Genomic DNA, 15,757 nt, shown 5'->3' on the forward strand with positions numbered 1-15,757 from the left:
GGAGCAAAATAGTCTGGAGAAATAGCTGTCAATGTAGCTAGTGTAATACTTCCGACTGACCCTCAAGGCTTTGTGTGCACATAAAGACTAAATAGGCGTGGCCGTCAGTAGCCTAGTGGTTAATGCATGCGTGTGGTCTTCCTGTGGCTCCTTTCTCACATGTTGTTCCCCCACTCTCCCTCTCCCCAATTTCTGACTCTATTCACTGTCTCATCTCTTGATAACGGCATACAAAGCCCCAATTTATATATATATAAATAAATAGATATCATGTGGTTTTGCACAGTTGTGATGCTGCAATAAAGGTTTATTCAGTAACTTGTGAAATGGGATTTGGCAAGCACAAATCTTTTAGAAGACCACTCAATTAGAGGCTTAAATGAGTATTGCATAATGTATGGATCAGTTCAATTATTTATTCCTCTTTACTTTTTGTTGTTTTTATGATCATTGATTTAACTGGCACGCTTACTTTTTATATAAGCCACTGAATGTAAAACTATTCTAAAAAGTACCTAAGTCATTGTGAAAGATAGTAAAACACACCTGTTTTAGTTTAGTTTGAATTCTAATTTGTTACTGCATTATATTCATCCAAATACCAACTTTCTTCATGAATCATTTTACCATTAGTATGTTATATATTTTAGTTTCTGCCTTATTCAAGTTTCTCTGACATGGATACACTTAATACACATGAATACCCTGAAACATGATAAGGAGTAAACGTATGTTATTTAGAAGTAAATTATACATGTTGTCCCATTATCCACTATAGATGAATTGCTAACTAGCTACTGTACTGACAAAAGCCTTTGAAGGGAGTTATTTAAGCCAGTTGTGAAAGCTATATTTATATATATAGCATATTATTATTATCATTAAAATAATTGTCTGTGTTTTTTCCTCTCATGTGAGCAATAAAATACTCTGAAGTTTAAAAACAAAAGTGAGCTAGCTGCTGTAAGTGTGTGCCTAAGTTGTTAGCTTGTTTTGCTAAATAGCATTGCCTTAATAATGTGACACTGCTAGACAATGCTAGCTGCTTTTCAGTTAAGGTTACAAGCCACACAAGCAAGAGCTAAAATTATTAATTATGCTTGGTTATTCAGAGATACATTTTCATTATATTTAATTCATGATATGTTGTTTTTTACCGTCAACAATATGGCAAAAGCCTGTGCCTTTGAGCAAAATGAAAAGCTAATAATGACATCAAAAAAGGGACTGATAATGCAAGAGAGTTAAGACAACACTTTCTAACCATCATTTCCGTACATGTGTATGCTAATGTCAAAATTCAGCTAATTTGCCTGACAAATTATATTATTCTATATTAAAAGAGGCTCTGGGCTGCACTGCACAGATGATGGGTTGCACAAGGGTTACTTTAACACATAGTCTACATGCAGATTTATGAAGAAATATTCTGAAAAATAATCCATGCTAGATTTTAACCGTATGCAGGCCATTTGTTAGATTTGCTCAAAATAACCCCACCATAGATCCCCTGACAGTAGGCTAGTGATGATGATGGACCTTTTAGTGGTGACATAGCCTAGAGTAAAAATAAATAAAGACATAAATAGATAGTTTAAATAATGAGTAGGACCAGATGGTGCTGGGATCTATGAAAACAATATTGACAACACTGGTGCTGTGTCAGATCTGGGTCCACATGCTCCTCCGCCAAGAAGTGGCATGCTGAATATGGAATATAGTGAAGCAGCAGAAAGCTACCTCATTCTGCTACCTGAATACAATCATGGTTGGGGTACTGCAAAAACAATTTATTTTGTATTTATACTTTGTACATTGCCTACTGTATTTATGTAAAACATCTGAAAAGACCTGATTAGTAGGCTACACAAGATCAGCAAGAGGTAAAATAAGTTTAAGTTAAGAGACCTACTATAACAGTGGAAACAAGCTCTACAAAGTCTATGCCATAAATGAACTGGTTTAAACAGTTGTGATACCTTCCTCGTGATTTTCTATCCGGGAAAATTTACAGGAATTCATGTGTATGTTTGGTCTGGAATAGGTCTTTAATATAAAAAGACTGAACCTAAAATGGACCTTGATCTGATCATAACAAAATAACCACATTGAGGCCCTACCTCAGTACTATATATTTGTGAAATATACCAATATACAGACTTCTGGGGACTGAGGGATTTTTGGAAAGTTTGTTGGTTTAGAAGGTCTGCTGTGTCAGCCGCTTTGACCAGGGTGTTACATATTTTATTAAAAAGAAATAGACAGAGGCACTTCCAATTTTCTTGTGAGCTTTGGGGAAACATTTCGTTTGCCGTACATTCTTAGGATTTTATGACCAAAATAAACACAACTCTTGGTTAAATTTAAATGTTGAAATAGTAGGTTGTAGTGAATCATCACTCAACATATGGAATAGCATGAAGTGTAATGTGTATTACCAGGAAGTCACGCTCTATATGTCTGAGTAGATTAAACTGTTTCCTCTTTATAGTGATTCATGTTTCTACAGTGCTGAGATTTACAAGTACATCACAGCTATTTAAAGTCTTTAAACTGCACTGTAACAGACTTGATTGGCCAGGTCCACTGTATTATAGCACCACCAGGTGGCAGCTGTTTATTATTGCAATTAATTGACAACTTCACCCTTATTCACTATAGCTTCCTGATAACATTAATTTAATTTATCTTGTTATTGTTGGAAGACTTCCTTTCTTTTTTTGCTTAAAAATGTCTTTATTTTTGGTCCAACCAACCATTTTTTTTCAAAATGAAATTATATTATTATATATCAGCTAAATTTGATTTTTACATATGGATAATAATTAGGCTTATATACCCGTGTAAGCAAAACTGGTTATTTCAGATGTGTAACTTGAAGGCCAACTGTAATAATGTCAAATTAAATAAAAATATGTAGTTTCAATTTAAACTATCTGCACTTCAAGTGTTTGTTTGACTTTATCTGGACAGAAAATGTCAAATATTTGATGATTTCATTATGTACTCTATGATTTCAAAATACTTTTGTATTAACAAAAACGTCAGTGTAGGTATGTTCATGTAATGTCCCTGAAATGCCCGGTGTTATGCAGCATCTTTCCTGTCGTGCCACATGCCATCTGGCCGAACTCCAAAGGAGACTCTGTATCCACCTGTGTTTGCCCTTGACGATGACTTGCACTTCCCTCAGCAAAAAAACAAACAAATTGGGACTCAGCCAATGCAGCTGTGTCCAATCTAGGGTCAATGACCATCTCTAAAATAATGAGAGAGGCTATGAGAGCTGCAACAATCGGTACACCTTCCTCTCACCTTGATGTGACATTCCTCCACATCATGTTTTCAGAAAAGATACCATCTGCAAAACCTATTCAAGACACTGAAGCATCAATAAGGTGTTCAAGCCATTCAATAATCTCATCAGCCTTGAAATTTTACATTTGACAAATTGAAATACCTCTGGTAAATTTAACAGCAATACATCCACTTAATTGGAATGTTTGTTAGATTTTATGCTTTGTTGTATTCATCTAGAGATAATATATCTGAATTAAGGTTATTTATAATTATGTTGACCAACCCACAATAAACTTCCATCTATTTAATTTAGAAGTAAGATGTTATTATTGGACAAGATGAAAAGTAATTATTTGAAGAGTGACACGTAACTAAAGCTTTCGAACAAATGTTGTGAAGTGAAACGTCACATTTTGCCGTAGTCTTATGAAATCTAGTATAAAGCTATTGAGGTTCCAAAAACAGAGACGACAAAAATAAAGTACCTCAAAACTACTTCTAAGTTCAGCGCTGAATATATGCATTAAAAATATACTGCTGATGTGGCTGTGTTGCTTTACAACCCTTTTCCTGGCGGCTGTGGCTCAGTTGGTAGAGTCGCTCGTCTGTTTTCTTGAAGTGGAGGGTTGCAGCAACATGTCCAGTGTGTCCAATCCTTGGGCAAGACACTTAACCCAGAATTGCTCCAGCTTCTTCGTCGGTGGCATATGAATGGAATAGTTACTTCTGATGGTCACTTTACATAGCAGCTTCTGCCATCGGTGTATGAATAGGTAGGTATGACATGAAGCGCAAAGATTATGGAACAGTGCAACTTCATGCCTCAGATACACATCACAACAGCTGTTACTATCAATTATGTAGAATCAACACCCTGCTTGGTACACCTACACACTTGATCCAGTAGGTGTCAGCAGAGTATCAACCTGCTTCACGCAACAATTAGAGGAAAGCATTTAGTCCAAAAATGTAAATTCTCCTTAAATTTTGATATGAGTAAAAATGCTAAGCTTTTTGTTGTTTTCTCAACACCAATGCTTGCCTTTTCTGTCTCTCCTGGCTTGGGAGACAGTAAATGTGTGCTGTGTTTTTTTTTTTCTTATATTGAGCAGCTTACCCTAATAATAATGTGGTATTTATGTAGAATAACATATTGCTAATAATAAAGTGGATGAATTCGGGGCGAGAGAGTGTGGAAGGAAATGTTCTTTTTCTGACCTCTAACCCAGGCAACCCGCTTGGAGGACTACTGCCTCCTTACATAGGGCGTGATTTAACAGCTAGGCTATCTGCACCCCATTGCTCGATCTTTTGAGCAATGCTCAGGTGGTACGAAATAACAAGGGCAGTGATGCAGATATACAGTGGAACTAGATGCAATTGAGTTTGCTCAGCAGTTCAGTTCCTGTGCCAAAGGACAATGGGGGGGTATGTTTTGTATTAGAAGAATATGCTGACTACCAACAAAGGAGCAGCGATGCCAAACTTCTTGTCTTTAATATGAATACAACTCTTTCTCATGTTCATCAAATATGAAGCTACATCTAGCTGTTTAAGGTAACATAGTGCTAAGACTGGAAGTGATCCACCACCCACAACTGCCCCAACTTGTAGTTTTACACGCAGTTATGTTCAGGACAATTTGTTAGCCCATGGCGCAATAACTTTATCTAGATTTCACCTGAAAATGAGCAGAATCTACAGGAAGTCACTATACACAGTCTGACGAAAAACCCTCCATAACACCCCAAAATGTCATTTGGGGAACTCATAAACTCTAAATTGTTAATTATTGAGCATAGGAAAGGCTAGCAGTCAGATTTTTAATCCTTTGAACTTTTTTTTTTTTCTGTTTCTCACCTTTACGCAAAACTAAGCAAATTGCATCTTTTACATTGTTTCACACCACACAGACAGACATGAGACATCCTTTAAAGGACTAAAGTTCTGGCTAAGTTTACAAACCTCTACAATGTATTCTTGGGATGACTCCTTCACATTTGTATGGATCAAAAGAATTTGATTGGTGCATCCAATTTATGTTCCCAGAAAGAAAATGGCACCAGATAAAGGCACAGAATCGCTGTGCAATTTATAGATTTCACGCTGTCCATGACCGCTCCTCCATTAGGAACCAATGATGATTAAAGCAGGGCATGCAAGACCCACTCTGTGAGTTTCAAAGTGCCTGGGGGAAGGGGAACCTTGGCAGACACTCAAAAATTATCTCAGAGTCACCCCTGTGGAAGCCAAGATGTCCCAATACTGCAGACCAGCTTCCTGTCAAGCAGAAGAATAATGCAAACTTTCTCTCTTTCCATCTGAAATGCTGATGAGGAGACTAGCGCACGCTGTAATTCTGCATTGCTTATAATACGGTTTCCTTTTTCATTGTCAAAGCCCTTTCAGCAAGCAGCTGATGATAGTGCAGCTTGCATACAGTATTTCTCAGCTTTGTTAACCCTGTTATTGGATTACTATGTCCTTATTATTACACCTCCCTGCCTATTCAAGTTTATGTTGTTAGTTTGTCGATTAGGAGGAAAGGTGTTGATTAACTGGTAAAAATCACCACTGAATCCTACACCAGATTTCTACACTGGAACTGCAGCATTCCCTCCCTCATCCTGCCGGGAAATTCTCCGACCTCTGAGGCTTGGATTACCTGGCACGGCCTGAGGGAGCAGCATCAGAGCACTTGAGGACAAGACTCTCGCTGCTCTCGATCAATGCTCATCGACTGTGCCTCTTTTTTTTTCTCCTGCTTTTTTCTTTTTTTTTTTACAAGAGTTACATTACAGTAAATGTGTTTGCTTTGCAGTAGTTCTACAAACTGCATTTGCAAATACCTTGTTCCATAGATTAGGAGCTAAAGCTGAGAGGTAGAGGTCTGATCCTCTTCCAATGCCCTCATTTTAGTATGACAATGCAAGTGCAATTTTCCATTGCAACCCTACCTTTAGTTTATGTCTTGCTGCAACTTGAGATGACAGGAAGGGGCAAGATTTATGATATTAATTTGATAGTATATAAAACAATGGAACAAGTTGAAAATGACACAATAGGATTAAGTGTTTCATACCCAAACAGGAAGTCATATGATATGACCAGCAGTTATCAGGGACTGTGACAACTATTCAACCGATAAAAGAAAACTCAAACATTAGTTTAAAAACAAACCAGTCGTGTACTCATTCATAAAATCTGTTTCCTTTTTTTATGCCCGTTTCCAGGCGTCAGTCTGTTTCTTGCACTGTCACAAATGTGCCCGTTTTGCATATAAAACTTTGTGAGTTTTTTTGTGCTGTCTTTTGGATTGTCCTGTGATTGTTATGTTTGTTTGATTTTTGTTTGTGTTATTAGCTGCCTTTGGACTACAGATTAAATGAAGCTGTTCTACTTATTCTGGTGTATTTACATTGATGCATAGGGCTGATATGTTGATTAATGTGCACCTTTCTAAATCCCCCCCCCCCAAAAAAAAAAAAAACACTGAGCAAACTAACTGCACCAAAGAAGCGCATATGAGAATCTGAGAGCTAGAGAAGCGGTGTATATTTCGTATTTTCAGTGTGATAAGCTTAGAAAAGCCCTCACATCATGACATGAAACTTTTCCTGTAACATCACTGGAACTGCATTTGTATTTGAAATATGTTTTAAATCCTTTCAGTGAAGGGAACCCCAGCCATTTATTATGAACCTGATGACTTGGCCCAGCTCAATCACAAGACAGAACTCTATTAGCTTCAAGATTAAACAATGTTTTGAGCTATAATTGGTCTAGCTCAACGTCATTATTTGAATATGTTACAGGTATTTTTAACTTCCAGAATTCCATGACTTTACATGTTTAATATAATTAGAGCTATAAGGTTTTCAAACATAATGATGTGTATGTATTGAGGAATTAATTCCCTGTTTGTTGATATAAATTCTCTCATCTAATTATTGATCCTTCATACATGGAAACATCTGTTTATATTGGTTCATTATACCTCAACAATAACTATTCTAGTTTTCTAACAAAAATAACAACCACATATTTATTATACATTTTATACCAATTTGATATACATTACAAAAAACATAACTCTGTACAGACAAAGACTTACTTTTATTTAGTGACTTTGCAAAATCATAAACCAAAAGTATTTCTACATGTTTTTTAATTGTATAAACAGGAGACAGGCTATATGTAATATCAGCTGTAGTCATGATGAGACAGATGTCACCCTGACTGTTACTTAAAAAAAATAGATAATTGTTTGATGTACCAGAGCAGCTTTGAGTAACATTATTTTAGGTAGTTATAGATGTTATAGAACTAAAAGTGCACATGGGGACATAATTCCATATAGAGAGACACATGGAAAAAACCCAACACAAATAAACCACAAGTCTCTGTTATCTTTTTTTAATTTATTTTTTTACCATCAGTCATAAGTGAATACAAAGAAAGTTTTTTAAAGCAGTTCTTCTGTATCTTTCCTGTTTCTATCATCAATCCCAGTCAAACTCAGCCTCACTCCTGATGAGGGCCTCATCCTTCTTAGATGATATAACCTAAGCATTGTGTCTCCTCACTTTTTGATGGCTCCCTGCAGAGACTTACGTAAGCCTGTTTATATCACATTAACACTTCTTCTGAGACGACTGTGCTGGATTTGAACAATGCACACTCATACAAGCTATTAATGCTGTTAACGTCTTAGAAAAGTTCCCATCTCAAGGAAACCACTCTGAACTTTCATCAAATTGAAACGTTGAGATGATCTGCACAAGTCTGTGTGAGGTCATTAAGTTTGCTAACTGTGGGGGGAGGGAGGAGGGAGGGAGGGGAGGAGGACAGGGAGGCAGCAGTACTGTGATGTTTTATTTCTATCTGCTGCAGGTTTTCTTTAAAAGATGAATACAACGGCATGTAACTTGGTCTTTTGATTTCAGGATATGCATATAATAACGTATACTCTACACAACAGAATGCAGTACAGAGTGAGCAAGGAGGAGCCCTACATCTTCTCCTCAAGTTTTTAAGTGACAACACATTACTTAGCAGAACATATGCTACAAGCTGTACGTATACACTTTTTCTGTTTGTAGGGCAGTGCAGCTTTCAGCTGGTGAGTGGCACCAAAAGCTCCCTTCACTGTCCCTTTGGCCCCCCTTACTGCAGAGACACAGAGGTAGAGAGACTGAGAGAGGCAAGGGTGTTCTGATCAGGAGAGGGAGGGGGCAGAGTTTTTGGAAACGGGGAAGCAAGCTGCACTGCAGCAACTGGGCGTTGGCTCTGCCCAAAGAAGAAGGCAGAAAAAGGCAGAGGAGAGGGAAACAGACTGAGAGGTGCAGGGGGAAAGTCTGTAAAATATGTTGTAAGGAGACTTAGGCTGAAGTATATAAATGATGTCACTATAAGAAGAAGCAATCTTTTAAGGCACAAAATATTAACAAAGTGTGACATTTGTCAAGGTTTGTACTTAGGTTAGAAGTTGTTATACATTTGGGATTATAAATAGTTCAATGTTTGAAAATGATAAGCATAAGCCTTGTTAAAAATATATATTTTTATAGTTAAATGTGCAGATCTTTGTTTTTGCAATTCTCCTAACTTTAATTTATTTTCAGAGTGGAATTCTACAGTTGTTGTTGTTGTTTTTTATTTCACATTCTAAGAAGTCATTCTCCAGTGATTACACATGTGTGAAGCTCAGGGGGATGTAAAAAACAAAACAGGTATAAAAAAAAAAAAGGCAATTATGTCAGACAATAACAGCTGTATTGTAAACATCATTGCAGTTAATTATGTTTTTGTAAGAACAGAAACATTGTTGACTTCAGACTAAGGCTCGCATGTTTAAGAACCGTGCAGTATTTGGCCTTGCATCTGTGAAACTGAAACTGCTGAGTCACAGTTTTGCATGTTCACCTGTTGCATCTGCTGCCTACTGTGTATTAGCTGTATGTATGTGACCAGACTGACCATTCACCTGACTGGATATTTGGTCTCTCTATGCTTACATTTTTTGATGATGCCCTGCAATCAGCCCATACTGGATTCATATTTCATTCTGTGCATGCGCGAGTGCATTAGCTGGGTCAAATGAGGACAAGTCCTGAGCACACACACAGCAGGAAATTTCAGCCCAGCTGTCATATTGTTATATAAAGTACACTGTAAAGCCGTTATGTGCAAGAGGCTCCCTTCTTGCCAAACCCACCTTAAGAAACACGTTATAATGTTTAATGATCTAACCTTTTTTTTTTCTTTTGCCCACCTCTGTCTTTCTCCCCTTTCCTCTGCCACCCTGCTCCATCTGTCTATTTATGACTCTCTCTCTCTATCCTTCAACTTCTCCCTGTGCATCCACCTCTCCTTCAATCTTTCTTGGCCTTTTCTCTTTCTCACTCGTTTGCTTTTCCCTCTCCGGGCCAGGGAAATGTGCTGTGTCTGCAGGGAGGTTATTTGGTGCAACAGACAGGGAGTAATTGATAATGGTGCTGCTTTTGCTATCAGGAGAGCTGTGTTTGCTTTTAAGGAAAATGAGACAGAGACAGAAAGATGGGGGAATTGCAGGTTAGAGAGGGATTAAAAGGCATGCGTGTGGAAAACAAAACAGAGAAAGACAGCAGCATAGAAAGAAACAAGGAGAGAGAGACAGATGTTAAAGTCAGAGGAGGGCAGCAGGAAAAAAAGATTCATAAGAAAGGATGACACTGACAGTGTTTTTTTTTTTTACTTTAATAAACTATTTTAAAGTAATAAAGTATTTTAAAGGCATTTTTATTGTTCTAACCAGATTCCTTTTTGGTTATTACATGTCTGAAATTCTTATGAAACATCCACCGGTTTAATTACTCAACCATCAATTGCTTTAATAATCTTTTAAGTTTCTGTTTGTTACTGCTTGAACTTAGATGAACTCAGAAATATTTCTATTTAACACCACCTCTAGATTTTCAAGCTCAATCAGTACTTGTTTAGACTTGATAAACAGGAATTCTTATTTTCTTTCTATGAAAACATTTAAGCCCAAATGTTAGATTTGTATCGGATGCGCTCAAGTCAGTAAAATGTCCTGTGATAAATACATTACTTTTGATAATGTTTGCAGAGGAAAGAGTGCAAAAGTAGTCTATTATGCTGATACTGGATGATTGCACTAGTAAAGAATAAATTGACTTGAGCTTGTAAAGCGCTTTTCTAGTCTTCTGACTACTCAAAGCACTTTTTCACCGCAGGTCACACCTACCCATTCACACACTGATGACAGTAGCTGCTGTGTAAAGGGAACTAATCCATTCATACACATTCACACGCTGCCACGAAGCAGCGGGAGCAACTTGGGGTTAAGTGTCTTGCTCAAGGACACATCGGAAATGTGGCTGCAGGAGCTGGGGATCGAACTCCCGACCTTTTGGTTTGGAGACGACCAACCCTACCAGCCACAGCTGCCCAAGTGTTTCCATGTACCGGTAATTAAAGGTAGCATCTAATAACAGGTTGGCTCACTAAGAATATCAGGCCTTTGTTAAGACCTCGATGACAACATGAAAATTATTCAATTCTAACAATCTTGTGCATTGTTGTCTTCTCTGCTGTGTTTTCAGTGGAATACCAAACATGTAATACTTCAAACAGTCTCTGAATATAATATCTGATACTTGCATGCAACAATGTGAGTAAACAATTCAACTTGTATCACTTGTCAGTTATTTTTACTCTTCTGATAACTCTTACTTTGGATAAAGGCAAAGTTATTCTTGTCTGACAAGTTGCTCCAAGGAAAATAAGATTTTCAAATTCAGCAAAAGCTTAAATAAAAAGCCATCCCCCCCCTGTGTGAACTTCTGTTGATGCAGTTGTTTGTAATTCAGGGTTTTTCAGCACTGGTGCCTGTCTGCGTCAGACCTTCTTCTACACTGAATGTGCAACTGAAATATTGATGAGAACTCCCAGGCTGGACCTGGGCTCACTGTGGCCTGGGGTTATATTGTAATTAAAATGTTAGACCCATTATGTTACAGTATAAAGGCGACTACCATAAAATACTCACTGAGGGCATGAACTTATGTACTGTAAGTGGTATAGGATCAGGAAACGCACACACATGTCCTGGCACAACCTTACAATGCATACAATATTCTGACTTGCATTTATTCCCTTGAGGCTAAATAAAGTCAGAATTTAAAGATAAATCTTTAGTCTTGTTTTTTTATATTGTGTGATGCAGGGTGAGATCCCTTCAACATCTCAGAAACAATTTACTTCAAACCTCTCTTCAATTTCAAAGAGGCAATTCTCAGAAAACAACAACATGTGGGAAGGACAAAAATAACAAAAAGCTGCACAAAACAAGAAAGAGTTTTGGGACTCTGCAGAGAAGAAAACTTTATGCACGTCATGCACAGGGGAATATTTGCCACACCCAAAATGCAAAAAAAACAACCCATCCAGCCACGTACACCCCCCCACCCACCCCACCCCACCCCCTCATCCCCTATCCCCCTCTCCTTCTTCAGAGGATATGAGATATGCTGATGAAGCTGGTGGGTCTCCCATGGCTGAAGACGAAGCATTTTGGCACTTCTGAGACATCAGAGTGCGTCAGGAACACTGGAGGGGGAAGAGTGGGGGCTTGTCTGTCAGTCTTTGGTGTTTTAACTGCCTGTTAGAATGATCCTTCTTTTATGCATGTTATATTCTATAAGATTTGAATGTGAAACCTATACATCCTTCATTTTGCTGCTGGAATGCTTTTGGCTGAGTTGGTAAGGTCTGAAAATAGCCAACCTTTACGACACTCAGCTAATAGTCGGCGGTTTGACTTTATTTGGTTTTACTTTCGAAGTATTTCTAGACTGCATTCATCACTGTTGTTGAGTTCATTTCAATCCACTCACAGCCCCGCTGTAAGCCAAAAATGATCAGTCAATAAATAAATGGAGGGCAGAAAAATAAATGGATGAGGTTTGAACAGCTTGTGAGCATGCTGCAGAATGAAGATGTCCCTAAATATCTAACTCAAATATTTGATTAATTTGATCTATAAATCTCTTTCATGCAAAGTCTACATATTAAATCTTTCTTTTTATTCTTGTGATTTCATTACACATTGTTATTGTGCACCAAGGACCGATGACTGAAAAATGTTTCCTTAACCTGCACTTTCTCCACACGTGCATCTTTTACTTGTATGCAGCAGTTTTTTTTCTGCAGACTGTTTCAGTCTCATGAAATATGCAGAGTTAAGCCAAGTCGATGCCTTTTACACCCATCAGGGTTGCGTGACTTTGAACCTTGTGACCCAAACCTAAGAGACAGCTTACTCGACCGTGATACTACTCTACCTTTGTGCAGGCTGACTGCCTCACAGGGCAGCGTGTCGGCTAGTGGATTTGAGAAGAAAAGAAAACAGAACCATGCTTTGTATTTATTGGAATAACATCAGCATGCCAATGTGTAACAGTGTGTGGATGCAGATACTTCTGCATGAGTTTCCTTTGAATGAAACCTCCCCAATCTAGGCATCATACGCCAATCCCTATAATTCACAGTGAACCTTTTGTGGGTTTGCTTAAGGAGTATGTCGAATGTAATACCATGACCACCCTACTTTGGGGGCGGCAGCATCTCAGTCTGTAGCCGGGTCTTTGGCTGGGGAACCAGAGGGTCACCGGTTCATGTCCTGGTGTGGACCAAAGTATGGACGCTGGAGAGTTGCCAGTTCACTTCCTTGAGCACTGACGAGGTACTCTTGAGCATGGCACTGAACCCCAAACAGTTGGGCTGCTCTTTCATGTGCAGCCCCTCACCCTGACATCTCTCCATAAGAAACTGACTGTTGGTGCATGTGTGTATTTCAGCCTGTGTGTGTAACATGTCTCAATAACAGAGAGTCATTTCCCCTTGTGGGATGACTTAAGTATATAAAATAAAAAATAGAAAATATAGGACTTTTTTTATACCTTACATATCAACAACAAGACATTAATTACATCTACAAGCCGTATTTTGAGAAAACAAAGACGTTTGGCCAATAGAGGGTTGACATGTTCATAATTATTTTTAGAATTTGTTGTTCCTGGAGGGAATGTACCTCAAGACAAAGCACAAAGCTGTATAAATTACCATAAAAGATGTACTTTAAGATGTATTTGAAATCAGATGATGCAAAGAGGAGTTGCTGTGCGATTGGGTAAAAGGGAAGTGAGGAGTTGTTCATTTGGACTCAGGAATTGCAATCTTCAACTTTCAAGGATATTCATGTCAGAGTAAGACTCAGACAGGGAGCTGATGTAAGACTCCAACAACCATGAGTCATCTCCATTAGGGAAGCTCCCTCGCTCCCTCCCTTCTCTTCTCCCTTCACCTAGCCTCTATCCTCCCTCTCCCTTAACGTGTCTCGAAACTGGTGATTCTTAACATTTAAAATGGTATCTTTAATATGAAAGTGTCACATACAGCAGTTTCACGAGTAGACCTTAGGAAGTTGCTGCAGTTTTATCTTCTTGCTGAACACATTTGGTTTCTTCTTTTTAATATCTTAAATGTAGCTCTGGCAATACCTGAGCTGCTTTTTGCAGTATGCATTAAGTTTTTTACAAATTGGTGCATACTGTTTTCACTTACCTACAATATGAGCAGAAGAAGTTTGCAAAAAGAGGCATAAAAAGGAACAGAAATGAAGGGGGGTAATTATAAGGGAAATAAGAAGGAGTGAGGAAGAGAGACACAGAGCTCTAAGAGAATCAGAGATGAGAAGGAACTTTCTGATTTTGACCTTCATCTTTTCGCTTTCAGCAAATTTACCATGGGACAAGCTGTCAGTCACTGGCCTTTTAAAAAAAAAACACACACAATGTTTGTACATTTGTGCTTGTGAGTCTGCTCAGTGTTACAAAACGTTCCCTATCCCAAAACTTTACCTTTAACTCTGAACCCTAAGTCAAGTTTGAGACCTCAAACAGCACTTTGAAGAGGAAAAAAAAAAAAAGGGAACAAAATGTACTCACTTTCAAGTCTGAAGCTCAAAAGAGGTCCCAAGAATGATCGAAGTAACAAGACGTCATTTAAATTCAGCGTACAAGCTGAACCCCATCACTTCAAAGTTATGATATGAACAGAAACATGTGTTGGTACTGGTGATATTGTCTTGCTCTCTAAATCACAGTGTATGCACACAAAACCAGGATTTCCCTTCTTTTTTGTCACCACGTGTCTCATGTGCTATTGCTTAGCTGACACGCACACACTTACCTACATGCACACACACACACACATATCATTATGGGGGCATACACACTGACTTGAGGGATTACATACTGTCTCTGAATACTAAGTGGTACTTAGCAGGATTGGCCACAGGCGTCCCACGCTGCTGTCGTGTTACTAAACCTATTACTGTCTGTAAATAAATGTAGCCTCCTGTATCCTCCAGCAAGTACCTGAATCAAAATTTAATCATAACTTTGATCCCAAAGTTTAAAAAAAAAAATGTCAATGAAATTCTCCTGAGGATGTGGGGCAGAGAAGTCTTGACAACTGAGAGGGTCACACATCCAAGATTTAACAAACACACACACTACGGTTCTCTTGTGCAAATTTGTACATTAGGCTATCTTGTATTTTTTCCAGGAAGACTTATCAAAGGACAGTGGTTAATGTCTGTTGCGACCAATGGCTGTCTCAACAGTACTTCATTATATTAGTACTACTTAATTCAAACATGTAGCGGAATGATTTAAACTCCTCTTATTAATATTATAAACGCAAAAGGTTGAATAAAACGTTTCAGGTGTAGTGATGAAGCTATAAAATGACCACATTATCCCCTCAGTTCTGAGGAGCATTTTAGTGTCATTTGGTTTTGGTTTTCAGGTCTGCAGCTTCTCTGTGGGGGTTCAATCACACTGCTTCTAAATACTGCATCTTTGTTAGACAAAGCAGATGGCTTCTTCTTCTCCAAAGAATCCAGAAAGTCTTTATAATGCATATGTTGCAAAGTCTTAGTATGAAGTTCTTGATCACTGCCTGCAGGCTTTAAGACCCAAAATGGTGTTGATCACTCCAAGGGGCTATTTTGTCACCACATGAGGGTTGGGTCCCAACCCACCGTTTGAGAACCACTGAGAGAGACCCAACACTGTGTGCATGTACTTGGCAAAAAGTGACTGATAAACCATCCTTTCTGCAGGCAGAAACCTGAAACAGACTGATCGGTGAACCGCCATCTGCCAGAGGGGATGATGAGAATGTTGGAAAGAGGGAGAAGCATAAATATGAGGATGGCTGGAGACAGACAGACAGACAGACAGACAGACAGACAGACAGACAGTAAGAAAGACAGAGAAGCAGATGTAAACACAGCATTGAAGAAAAAACAACTACAAAAGATAATACAGACTTTTCAATAATAATAGAAATGTAGCTAGCAGAAAAAAAACGATTTGCGTGCATG

Source organism: Labrus bergylta, chromosome 17 (genome assembly GCF_963930695.1).
Source record: "Labrus bergylta chromosome 17, fLabBer1.1, whole genome shotgun sequence".
NCBI classification, from domain to species: domain Eukaryota; kingdom Metazoa; phylum Chordata; class Actinopteri; order Labriformes; family Labridae; genus Labrus; species Labrus bergylta.